Genomic DNA, 12376 nt, shown 5'->3' with positions numbered 1-12376 from the left:
CTGCAAAACCGGCTTGAGTCACGGGACTTTCCAAATTGGCTGAGGCTCCATGCCACCCCCACCTCCTTCACCCTGGCATCTTGGGGAGCCCCTGCCAGCCACAGCATCTGCTGCTCCCTCTCAGAAAAGGGAAGACGCAAAAGGTGTATTAAACTCGTCAATCTCTGTAAGTACCATTTCCCAGGAGACAGACTCTAAAGAAGAAGAAAACACAAATGCTGAGGACCTGACCAGGGTGGGGGACCTCCGAGGCAACTGGCTCCATAGCACCCAGCCCTCCAGCTTCAGGGCCAGTCATGGGCAAGACAAGGATGTCCTCCGAGGGACAGCTCACTGGAGATGGGCAGCAACCAGGCGGCCACTCAGTGCTCCAGCCAGAGAGAGAGGCGAGGGATAAGCACCAGATCAGACTTTCTCAGGAATGAGGGTGCACAGAGGCAGGACAAAGCCACAGAGGGAACCATGTGGCAGCTGGGGTCAGGCATGGGCTGGTGCAGTCTGAGCGAGATGCCAAAGAGCGCACACACACAACGTCCTTTGGAGAAAGTACAACCCTACTGGGTAGTCGGGGAGCCAAAGAGCCAGCGGCAGGGCGTGATGCAGACAGACAGCCACGACATGGAGAAAATCATTTTGCACTCACACACACATCTCTCAGGCACTGTGTCCTATCACTGTCCCTTATACAACCCAGTGTGGTCCTTCTTTTTTTTTTTTTTTTTTTTTTGTCTTTTTAGGGCCACACCCATGCCATATGGAGGTTCCCAGGCTAGGGGTTCAATCGGAGCTGTAGCTGCTGGCTTACGCCACAGCCACAGCCACAGCCGTGCCAGATCCAAGCCTCATCTGCAACTTACACCACAGCTCACAGCAACGCCGGATCCTTAACCCACTGAGCAAGGCCAGGGGTCCAACCTGCATCCTCATGGATACTAGTCAGATTCATCTCCACTGAGCCACAAGGGAACTCCCAGTCCACCAGTTTGATTGCCCACCATATGCGTGGCCCTGGACAGGCCAATGCCCATCCATGAGGAATTCACCTTCTGGCCGAGAAGAGTTACTTTTATCTGATTACAAAGGGGACAGTCTGGAGCAGGGCAGAGGGGTCTGTCACGAAGGCACTGCCCAGGGAGAGTGGGGGGGGGGGCGAGTCGCACCCTCCCCACACGCGGGTGACCAGCCTTCAGGGACACTGGCAGGTGTGTGATGAGGGGCAGAATCTGGTCTGAACCCTGGGCAGCAGCATTTTCCCACTGAGCTTTGACCCTGAAGGACTCTGACAATTCCCAGTGCTGTGGAGGCTCCAGGGGCCCTTGATCGCCCTGGACGCATGCCCTTGGGCCTGTGGGCGGGTGCCTCTTTGCCCTAGCGGGGACACAGGCATTGTCCCCCCATGCTCGTGGTCACTGAGGTCGCCTTTATTCCGGTGGCTCCAAGGACTTTTATTGCAGAGGCTCCACGGTCTCTGGCCCCTGGTCTCACCTGCCACCCGGTGAGTCTCTCACTGTTTTATCTGTGGCATTTAAAGTGCCACTGAGTGTCTGGCACTTTCCAAGTCTAAGGTACAGGCTCTTCTGAATTTCCACACCAGCTTCCTTTCCAGACACCACCGCAGCCTCACCTCCCGCCTGTGTCTCTGCCGGCTGTCACCCAAGTTCATCGGGAAGGAGACTCAGAGCACCCCCACTTGGCTCTCAGCTTGATGCCCACAGGCAGACATGGCAGAGCCCAGGTATTCTGGCTGGAAGATACTGTGGGCGCTCTGCTGTGAAATCCACGGCTCCAAGCCGCCCCAATCCTGGACCTATCCTGCCGCGGCCCTTCCACTTCCCCTCGCCGACCCTGCAGACCAGACCAATGACCCCCACCCAGCCCCAGCCTCGCAGGGATGCCGCCAGGGGCAGCCGTCCCTCCCTGCCTAAGGAACGCTCTCTCCTCCCCCACTGACCCTATGCTGGGCTCTCACTGGCCTCGGCTCCTCAGCAGCCACGGCCGCCTAGAAGCAGCCTGCTCTGGCCCACTCCCCCTTGGCCTTCTCGCTCAGAGACGGCTTCCTCTCTCAGGGTCGTTGACCCGCTGCAGCCCCTGAGACTCCAGCCAGGCCATGGCCCTGTCTTCTTCGGAATGTTTCTCCTCAGACCAGTGACGAGTAAATATGAAAAAGCAACTTAGATTTGGGTAGCATTTCAGGTTTTAAAAGTCTCCTCGCAGACATGACCTCACAGTAAACTGGGAAATGTCCCCTCTGAGGAGATTTTATACACGAAGAGAAATGGGCCTCCTGGTTACTCAAACCCATGCTTTTGAGCCCAAGATCCGGCTCTTCACCAGCACAGGCCTCAGTTTCCTGGAGTGGAGGGCTCCCATCCAACAAGACCTGTGGCTAAGAGTGGGACACCCTGGGGGCCAACGCTTCTTTCCCACCCCCAGGAATTTTACGCTCAGAAGACTTGATTTGCAGGAGTTCCCACTGTGGTGCAAAGAGATCTACAGTGTCTCTGTAGCAACAGGAACGCAAAGTCTATCCCCAGCCCAGTCCAGTGGGTTAAGCATCCGGTGGTGCCACAGCTGTGAAGTCGGTTGCAACTCCAGCTCTGGTTCGATCCCTGGCCCAGGAACTCCATGTGCCAAGGGATAGTGAAAAAAGAAGAAGGGGGGCGGGGGGAGAAGGAGGAGAAGGCGAAGGCGAATAAGAAGTAGAATCAATCAAAAGTCAGAAAATTTGGAGTTCCCGTCGTGGCACAGCGGAAACGAATCTGACTGGGAACCATGAGGTTGAGGGTTCGATTCCCGGCCTCATTCAGTGGGTTAAGGATCTGGTGGTGCTGTGAGCCGTGGTGTAGGTCGCAGACGCCGCTTGGCTATGATGTTGCTGTGGCTATGGCGTAGGCCGGCAGCTATAGCTCTGATTAGACTCCCATATGGCACGGGTGTGGCCGTAAAAATACAAAAAAAAAAAAAAAAAAAAAAAGAAAAGAAAAGAAAAGAAAAAGAAAAGGAAAGAAAGTATTGCTGGTCTAGACTGGCTAATTAAACCTTCAGGGTGCTGCAGTCCCCACCCTGACCCATAGGTGGCGCTCTGCCTTCAGGATGACACCCTTGCCGCCCAGGTGGTGGTGGGAATAGTCATTCTTGACTAATCTGGCTTTGGCTTTGTGACTGAATCGTCTGCCTCACACAAGGAAAATGCAGTGGGGGGCAGGAAAGGAGAAAGGATTGAGAGACTACCAGAAGACTATGGCAACCGCCCGCCGCATATACAAGTTCCTGGGCCAGGGATTGAATCTGAGCTGCAGCTGAGACCTATGCCACAGCTGCGGCAAATCCAGATCCTTAACCCGCGGCCCCCGCTGGGATTGAACCCACGCCTCCACAGCAACCGGAGCTGCTATAGCCAGATTCTTAACCCACTGCATCACTGTGGGAATTCTGGCAACAACAGCCTTTTAAACCCAGGTTCTCTGCTTCCTCTTCGTTCCAAAATCTGCAGCAACTGCTCCCCAGGAAGAGGGATTTCCAAACGCCAGCTTGAAGACAAGAAGAGCTTGCGATTGCGATTTTGCTGATCTGCAGTGAAACATTAATGTAGTGAGCTTTTCATTAAGCCAACTTTATTCAATCTAAAGATAATGCTTTGTTTTGAAATTGAGTCCCTGGTTGTGGTTGGGAGAGGGAGGGGGTATCCCGAAAGGACCCTCCTCTTAGGAGCTGATGGCATCTGGACATGGGAGCTGTTGTGTCTCAGTATTTCTAGTTGGCCACCCCAGGGAGGCCCGCCAAATTCTTTCTGGCATTTTCCTGCTCTGGGGAATTTTGAAACTCTGGGGATGGTGGTTTTGGAGATTCGGGCAGTGCAGTCCTTGGTTCACGTTCTCCTGCCTCAACCCCACCCCACGCAGGCCGAGGGGTCTGCTTACCTGCGCCAGCCCCGTCAGGCAGCCTCCTTCCTCCTTATTACCTGCTTCTCTTTTATTTGCCGACAATTATCTGCAATAATTAGCCAATTACCCTTAAAGACAATTATACTCTTCCATCAGCAAACATCGATGTTCTTTTCTTGGGTCTTTTAATGAAGCTGATATTAAGAAGACACTTTATTTACATAGAGTCAAAGGGTTCCCTTTGAGGAGGGTTTGGGCTCAACATTAAATTTTAAAAATCGTAACAGGGGGCTGGAGGCTTGGGGCTGACGGTCGGGGTAGAAAGGAGTGGGGAGGATTTTTTTCCCTCCTGAAACAAGAGGAGCTGCTTGAAAAGGTAAGGTGCCCAGGGGACCTGGTACCGTGTGCACCTGCTCAGCCCTGCAAGGAAAATCTTTCAGAAGCCCTGCCCTTATCACTGTGCCGGCCGGTCACTGACCACAGCTTAAATCTGCCCCCAGCCATCTCTGGGGACCTCCAGGGCTAATCGCTGCAGGAAGCTTGATTGAAATGTGCTCTTCACCCTCAGCTGCTCATAAAAGCTTGATCTTCGGCAAAGGCTGACCCGGAATGGATGGAGGCATTGCCCAAGTCAGGAAGCCTGAGGTGCCGGCTGAGGCGGGATTCAGCTCACAGAGAGAACTCCATTAGGGCTGTTATATTAAAAAGAGGCGGGGGATGGAGTTCCTGTTGTAGCCCAGCAGAAACAAGTCCGACTAGGAACCGTGAGGTTGCGGGTTCGATTCCTGACCTCCCTTGGTGAGTTAAGGATCCGGCGTTGCCGAGAGCTATGGTGTAGGTCGCAGACGTGGCTCGGATCCTTTGTTGCTGTGGCTGTGGTGTAGGCTGGCAGTTGTAGCTCTGATTCAACCCCTAGCCTGGGAACCTCCATATACTGCGGGTGTGGCTCTAAAATGGAAAAAAAAAAAAAAAAAAGAGGCGGGGTTTGGAGGAGCTATAACTTTACCTCCTCACAAGAGCCCCTCTCTTTGTGGTGTGGGCCCTACCTCATGGCTATTTGTACTTGACTTGTCATGGGCAAAACACTAGCAATTTTTTTCAAAGTTAGAAGAAAAAAAGGAAAAAAAAAAAACCAAAAAAAAAAAAAACAAAACCAACCCTAAAGTCCTAAAGTCTGCTCCTGCTGGGTTTATAAAGAGCTGTTTTCTTCCTGAGCTCTATGGTATGGTGGCTCTAATCTGAAATTTCTTTTTAATCATAGCAGGAGTCCCAATTAGCGTGTTGGGTAATCTTTCAAGTAGAACTGGGAGTTCCATGACCACAGAGAGCAGAGGAAATAGAATGTGTGAAGCCCCCGAGGAACAGGGCAGAGGAGGCAGAGCTGATGGGCCTGTGTGCACATGCGTGTGAATAAACATGTGTATTTGCAGGCTGCGTCCCTGCACTCACAAGACCAGGTGCGTGCAGCCCAGGTCCCTGAACCCCGACACTCTACCAGAGCAAGTATATGGGGTGCTGCTCTCAGTGCAGGAACCCTGGCTTTGTCCACAAGCCAGTGTGCAACCCTGGACCGACTCTTCCCCCAAGACTCGGGGGTGAGGGTGGGGAACCGAGCTCTACGTGCAAGGTGGTGGTGAGTACAGAGTTCGGGGTGTCCCTCTGCTCTCCTTGAGATGGGCTGCACCCCCTAACTCAGCTGGCACCAGGGCCCAGCACCGACCCGGAACTGCCAGTGACCTACTTTCTTTGTTGTTTTTGGAAGTGCTGATGTCAATGCAGAATTCAGCAGAGGCTGAGTGAGAAAAAAAGAGGCAGAGAAGGGGGGGTGGGGAGCAGAAGAAGGGAGAGAATGAAGGGGAGGGATGGAAAAAGCGGGGGCTAGGGGGGGATCGAGGCTGCGTCAGGCAGCTATAACGGTGGCCACTACCTGCAATGTGCTAAACATACACCATTACGACCCTGCAGGGCCTGCCCGATATAGCTGGGATCAGTCAGGGCCCTGCGGCTTCAGGAGAAGTAGACAGGGCCGGCGCTTCCTGCAGCTTCCTCCCCTCATCGTGGACAGGCACAGGGCGGAGGAGATGCCTGGGCAGGTGCCACAGGTGAGACACCAGCCGCGGCCATCCTGACATGTGGGACTCGGTGGAGCCCGGGCACCCTGGCTGGTGCAGGAGGAAATTGGCCTTTGGGGACAGAGAAGGCAGTTTCCTCTGCTCACCTGCTGCTTGGTAACACACATGACAGAGCTCCCCTGGCAGTGAGCCTGCTCTCATCTCCATTCTCAGGCGCGCGGGGCGAGCTGCTGGGTTTAGGGTGAAGAGAGCACCAAACAGTCCGGGGAAAATTATTCCAACAGGCGCCCACTCCAGACTCTGAGTCGCATCCCTTCCTCACTGCCTGGCTTTTCCATCCCACAGGCAGGGTTGAACTCCAGGCCGGGGCTGACAAAGGCTGATGCCCTTACCACCTATTTGCAAACTCAGCTGCTGCTCCGCTGCCTCAGCTGTGAGAAAAGCCACACAGAAGCCTCTGACTCCTCCCGGGCTGAGCCCTCCCTCAAGACACTTGGTCGACAGATTCTTAATGAGAAAACCATTTTGGAGCCACATTTTCAGGAAACCCAAGGCCCTAAGCTCATGACTCCTATGGATGCCTCTCCCCTTCCACGTGCAGAAGAGGCTACACTGGGGGGGTGCTGGGGGGGGTCCCATCCCTCTGCTCTCCCCGCCTTGGACTTTGGGCCCCCAGATGAGCCGGGGCACAGGATTCAAGTCCTTCTTTCCTGCTCTATAAGCTCATGCATTTTTCAGGCCAAAAGAAATATACAGAGGAGACAAAGCCCTCATATGCTGAAATTAGCCCCCGAAAAATAGGTTACCTGACAATTACTTGCTTCTAAGTGGAGCATGATCTAGTGAAGGAAGCGCTGGCTGGGCTGCTGGGGCTGCTGCCTTGACTCCCAACTTACTGCCTCTTAACCTCTCGCAGTCTCTGGGTTGAGAGAAGGGATAATAATTCTCTCCACCTCCCGCCCTCGGTGGGCTGGGGAAGGCGGAATGAATCAATGTCAGGAGCACTCCGAAGAGGCCCGGTTCAGGAGGCTGTGTAAGTCCACAGCGTCTCCAGCCCGCTCGCGCATCTCCATCGGGCTGATTTATTTACTTCCCGGGAAAGAGGCAATGATCATATGTACACTTCCCGCCGCCACCGCCCCTCCCGCGGCTCCCCCTGAGGACTCCACTAAAGACAAGCTGCCTTTCTGCCCGAGGGATCTCCTCTCTCCCAGCCTCTCTCTCTCTGGCCTCACAGGTCACAACCTCCCCCCCCAGATCATGAGCCAGGGCCACAGAACCCACCGCCCCCGCTGTACACGTGAGGTCAGCACATGTCCACACCAGGATGAGGAAATGGATTCTACCAGCAAAAGAGGCTTCCTCGGAAGTCAAGTGCTAAGTAAGAAGCCAAGGGTTACCTAGGAAAGGAATCTGACATAAATTTGGATATGCGTGTAGCTGAATCCCTTTGTGGTGCAGCAGAAATTATCACAACATTGTAAATCCACGATACGTCAATAAAACAAAACAAAACAAAACAAAACAAAAAAAGAAGCCAAGGAAGTTCTCTTGGGGTGCAGCAGCTTAAGGATCTGGCATTGTCGCTGCAGTGGCTCAGGGTCACTTCTGTGACACAGGTTGGAACCTTGGCTCCAGAACACATGCCTCGGGAGTACAGCCAAAAAAAAAAAAAAAAAAAAAAAAAGGCCAAGCAGAGGTGCCTGGAAGGTAGACGGATGTGGTATTTATTTATTTATGTATTTTCTTTTTACAGCCACACCAGTTGCATATGGAAGTTCCCAGGCTAAGGCTTGAATTGGAGCTGGAGCTGCAGGCCTACACCACAGCCATAGCAACGCAGGGTCTGAGCAGGATCTGCAGCAACAGGGGATCCTTAACGTGCCAAGGGAGGGCAGGGACTGAACCCATATCCTCACAGAATTATGGTGGGTCCTTAACCTTCTGAGCCGCAAACTCCATGATGGATGCGGTTTAAATGCTGTGTCGTTTCAAATGCACCCTGGGGCTCCAGTTCATTGTTACCACCCCGGGCTGCAGACGGGTGGCAGTCTGGCTGGCACGGACACCCTGTGAGGGGCAGTCATCATGCACCTTCAGCCGTGGCGTTTGGGGTAACAGTCGAGTGGTCCTTTCCTTTTTCATGTTTGACAACGCCTTTCATTCTCAGCAGCGCTCAGGGCTTGGTGCTTTCACACCGACAGAAAAGAATATTCAAAGGGGAAAAAAAAGGAGAAGAAAGAAAGAGAGCAAAAGCTTTGAAAGGTTCCTATTAGTCCCGGGAATGAGCAAGGCCGCTGCTCCTGAGATAATCCAAGCCGGGCTTGGAGAATCCGGGATGGCAGGATGTTTGACATTCTGTGGCGACAGGGTCCAATGCAAAGGCTCCGTGGGTCCCACCTGCCAGGAGACAGGATAAATGCATCCTCTCTGCTCAGAGCACAGCCCAGGGACTGATTCCCCAGCTCCGACGTGCGAGGAAGATGTCAAGAGAGGTCCCCTCAAGAATGATGTCTCTATTTCCATGCTAATGCTGGGCTGCACCGGGAAGAAAGCCGTCTTTCTGGGAAGCAGGAGGGGCCATCACAGCCCCAAGAAGTGAACCCAGAGATTTCGTGTGTTGTCCCAGGAGGTGCTGGGGATGAGGGTGGGCGCGGCGGTGAGTGGGATGAAATAACCGGCCGTTCCCACCCCCCGCTGCGGGGTCTGCTTCCAGACCCCGAGCAGGCTGATCTGCAGCTCCTGGAAAACAGCGCTGGCGCCTGTCTGTCTCCAAAGGAATGTCATTGCCGGCCCTTCCAGCTTATCTCCCTAGTGCTTTCGAGATCAAAACCCCACACTCGTTAACTACAAACTTTGCCGAGGGAACCATACCCACCGAGGTGCAGGAGGTGGTGCCAACTCTCTCATTAAAGTGTCTTTCCACATGAAAACTCACTGCCAGTGACAATGGGCACTTGGCCGCTGCCAATTCAGAATAAGATGCTGAAGAAAGGAGAGGAAAACAGCTGTGTCCAGGTCCAAACAGATTAAATTTATGGCTGGCGGACGAGGGCTGGAAGCTGTTTATTGCATGCTTGCTGCCTTATTTTTTTTTTTTTTAGGTGATTTTCAAAAATGTTCTTTCCGTCGGCGATGTGCCTTTTTTTTGCATGGGGCCTGGGCCTTGTGCTGGTGGCCCTGTGTTCCTCCCTGCTGTGGCTCAGATGTCATCAAGCAATCAAGCATCGGCCACTAAGGGTACAACACAGTTGTACCTGAGGTGGAGGGGAGCAGATAGAGGAGGGTGAGTCCTGAGCCGAGGAGCCAAGCAGAACAGCCCCAGGAGGGAGGGAGCCAGTTGTTCATGGAATGTGATGGACACTTGAGTGTGCCCATGCCCCTCATTGCCCAGCAAGAAGAGCATGACAGGGGAGTTCGCATCGTGGTTCAGCAGAAATGAATCCGACTAGGAACCAAGAGGTTGGGGGTTCGATCCCTGGCCTCGAGCAGTGGGTTAAGGATCCAGCATTGCCATGAACTGTGGTGTTGGTCATAGACGTGGCTTGGATCCTGCATTGCTGTGGCTGTGGCGTAGGTCAGCAGCTGTAGCTCCGATTCGACCCCTAACCTGGGAACCTCCATATGCCGTGGGTGAGGCCCTAAAAAGCAAAAACAAAAACAAACCAAAAAAAGCATGACAGAATCCAGGATGGAGGCAGCAGCTGTAGTTTCCCAGGGCTGCTGAAATGCCCACACACACACGGTGGCAAAAAACAACAGAAATTTATTCTCTCCAGGTCTGGAGGCCAGACATCTGAAAACAAGAGGTCGATAGGGCTGTTTCCTCCTGGAGGCTCTGAGAGACAAGCTGTTCCACGCCTCTTAGATTCTGGTCGCTGCCAGCAATCCTCGATGTCCTTGGCTTGAAGCACGACTCCAATCTCTGCTTCTGTCTTCGTGTCACCTCCTCGGTGTGTCCTCAATCCTTCTCTTCTAAGGACAATGGGCGTTGGAGTTCGGGTCCACCCTGATTGAGGATGACCTCATCTGGAAGTCCTTAACATAAGAGCATCTGCAAAGACCTTCTTGCCAAATAAAATCACACTCACAGGTTCCGTGAGACTATAGCTTTTGGGAAAACACCCTTTGAAAGTCCTCAAAGGAGGATGAGGAGGAAGCAGAAGCTCCAGCTTTACATGGAAACCAAGCCATCATGTTTTATGTACATTTCTCTGAAGATATAGTTCAGTTCACACTCGGCTTGAAAAAAAACAAAAAAGCACACTCGGTGCTTGAGAAATGTCAACTATTGCATTTCAGCGAACGTGTACAGAACAATCAAAATGTTGAACATCCCCAAGCAGATGCAGACCTTCACCAAAGTCTCTTTCGGAGGCACACCGCCTAGGTCTGGAAAGAGCAGCTTCTGTTTCCAGCCTGGTTGATTTTTCTAGAGCATAAGCTCTGTGCTTCCAACGTCTGGTTCACCCAGAGGAGAAAATATAATACTTATTATCCCTGGCACATTTATAGAGGGTTTTATGCTTTCTCGTTCTCATAAATCCTTGCGTTTGATGCTCACTGCCACCCTAGGAGGCGGGGGGTGGGGACAGGCACCACCATCACTGCAAGGTAAGGACACCAGGCGGCAGGCAAAATGGGCTTCCCAATGTGGAGTCCCGAGGGGGACGGCCAGGATAGCCACCAGGTCCCCTCTTTTCTTTACTCTCCTCCTTGCAGGAGTCCCACTGTCCCTTTGCAAGCCTCCGAGTCCCAGGAAAGGTAATGATAATTCAGATCCCACCGAAGAGCTGGGATGGGAAGAGAAAAGATGGGGGAGGGAGGAAGGACCACGGGAAAGACCCAGGAAGAGGGGCTGTGGTCACTAAGGCCATGCTGTGGTCATTTCAGAGACAACTGCAGCTTCCACCCAGGAGGGGACACAGGAAGGGAGCAGGAACAGCCGAGCGCCTTCAAAGAGATGGGACCATAAGTCTTTTGAAATTAAATATTCTTGGAGTTCCCGTTGTGGCTCAATGGAAACGAATCCGACTAGGAACCATGAGGTTTCAGGTTCGATCCCTGGCTTCACTCAGTGGTTTAAGGATCCAGCCTTGCCATGAGCTGTGGTGTAGGCCGTGGACGCAGCTCGGATCTGGCGTGGCTGTGGCTGTGGTGTAGGCCGGCAGCTGTAGCTCTGATGAGACCCCTAACCTGGGAACCTCCATATACTGCAGGTGTGGCCCTAAAAAGCCAAAACAAAAAAAAAAAACCAAAAAGTAAAATTAAATATTCTTCCTACTTGCAAAACCTTTTCCTTGGGACCCCGAGCTTGCCCTCAGCAATGACAGTGTCGGCCCCAGAGAGATCTGGAAGACTGGCAGCCACTTGTCCCCTCTGGTGTGCCTGTGGCCAGAAGAGATCTTAGATGCAAGAGCTTCTCGGAGGTCACATGGTCTAATGAATTAAGGTTAACAGCTACACAGCGAAAGAAAGGGCAATGAACTTTACTTTGCTGCCACTCTGCTTCTAAGTCAATACTTTGGGGATTGCCTCACTCAGTCATCAAATGCCAGGAGTTCCTCTGAACGACAAGTTGGCGGCAGCCGATGGGCCTCCAAAATACATGAGCGGACCCCTGCTCCCTTCCGAGGGTCAGACCAGTCTCTGCCTTGTGCAAAACCCTCAGGACACAGAAAAGCCAAAGAGGCTCGCTTCAGAAAATTCTGTTGGCTAAACGATTCCCACCCACAAGGACACCAGCTCCTGCAGCAATGAACCTGCAGAATCTAGCCTTCTTCCCCAGTGGCCTGGGAGAGCTCTCCCCGCAGAAGACCCCCCCACAGCCCACACTTCTATTTTTTTGGGGGGGGCACTCTGCTCCTCTAGAAGGAAGACTTAAGCTATTTACATGGTCATTTTTGTTACAGTATTGAAAGCCTTGAAATGATCACAAAAGGAAAAGAGGAAAATATGCCTCCTAAAAAGAGCTGAGGCAAATTATTATAGCAACCGAATCCTAAAAGGAATTTTCAAGTAAAAATATGGCTCATGTGAAGTTGTTATGGCAACTGACATTTAAAAGTAACTGGATTTGGGCAAGTTTCTTCCTCCACCCTCTCTGCAAAGTCTTGCAGGAACTTCACGCTAAAATTATGCTTTAATTTTAATTAGCCAAATAGGTCATAAATATAGCTTATTCCCAAATCCTTACAATGTCTGCCCTGCAAGCACTGATCTCCTAATGAGAAAATATTTCTGCAAAAACCCACTTACCATTAAAAATCCGATCCAATATTTTTCTAATATAATTTATCAATTTAAACACATTGCATAATGTGATATTCTGTAGCATTCCATTAAGATGATAAATAGCGGTGGGGGGGGCAAACAAGATATTAAATATATCACAAGCAGTGTATTCAAATAACCCTGGCC

General features: G+C 52.2%; 1 long non-coding RNA gene across 1 annotated transcript; it reads left to right on the top strand.

Annotated features, from left to right (window-relative positions):
• The first annotated feature begins 3390 nt into the window (after positions 1-3390).
• On the top strand, positions 3391-7643 carry LOC146398309 (uncharacterized). The gene is made up of 4 exons (XR_014821684.1): positions 3391-3588; positions 4453-4682; positions 5850-5986; positions 6302-7643. It is a non-coding gene; the product is annotated as an uncharacterized LOC146398309 (long non-coding RNA).
• Positions 7644-12376: the final 4733 nt, after the last annotated feature.

The sequence above is a fragment of the Sus scrofa genome, chromosome 12 (assembly GCF_054392235.1).
Source record: "Sus scrofa isolate SSC_HxYL_T2T_F1_AM1 chromosome 12, Sscrofa_HxYL_maternal_Yorkshire_Landrace_v2.0, whole genome shotgun sequence".
Classification (NCBI taxonomy): Eukaryota; Metazoa; Chordata; class Mammalia; order Artiodactyla; family Suidae; genus Sus; species Sus scrofa.
This window is presented reverse-complemented; position numbering and strand designations above follow the sequence as displayed.